This window comes from Peromyscus eremicus, chromosome 8a (assembly GCF_949786415.1).
Source record: "Peromyscus eremicus chromosome 8a, PerEre_H2_v1, whole genome shotgun sequence".
In the NCBI taxonomy this organism is placed as follows: domain Eukaryota; kingdom Metazoa; phylum Chordata; class Mammalia; order Rodentia; family Cricetidae; genus Peromyscus; species Peromyscus eremicus.
This window is the reverse complement of record NC_081423.1, coordinates 36,646,954-36,647,449: the sequence shown is the minus strand read 5'-3', so window position 1 is coordinate 36,647,449 and position 496 is coordinate 36,646,954.

Sequence of the window (496 nt, the reverse complement as noted above, 5' to 3'; positions counted from 1 at the left end):
ATACTGATCTAGCACTTAAAAAAATAATCAGACACCGGCTTGTGTTGGTTTTAGTTGTGGGGGATGGAGGCCATCCTTCAGGATATGTTTGTGTTAGTAAGGCAAAAATTATGCAAATGAGGAAATGTCGTGACGTTTTGGTCTGTTATGAAGCATGAAGGTTAAATCACTAACGGCAGTTTCATCATGGAAAACTGGTGCTGTTGACAAGGTTGCAGCTTTCTCCTCGGGTCAAGCTGTTACCGGTAACTTTCCCCGCTCCCTTTCTCTTGAACAGCAGGTTCACGTTCCTCAGAATCCACACATGGCCATCTATACGCTTCAGCCATAGAGTGACCACAACACCTACCGGACTATCTGGGAATGAGAAGGGTTGGGCCACACTGGATGCTCCCTGACGGCAATAGAAACTGTTTGCACTTTGGGTTATTGATATGTGAAAACTAGGGGGGGAAGGGTGGGGCTCTGTCCTAACATTAAAAAGCATGGTCTCCAG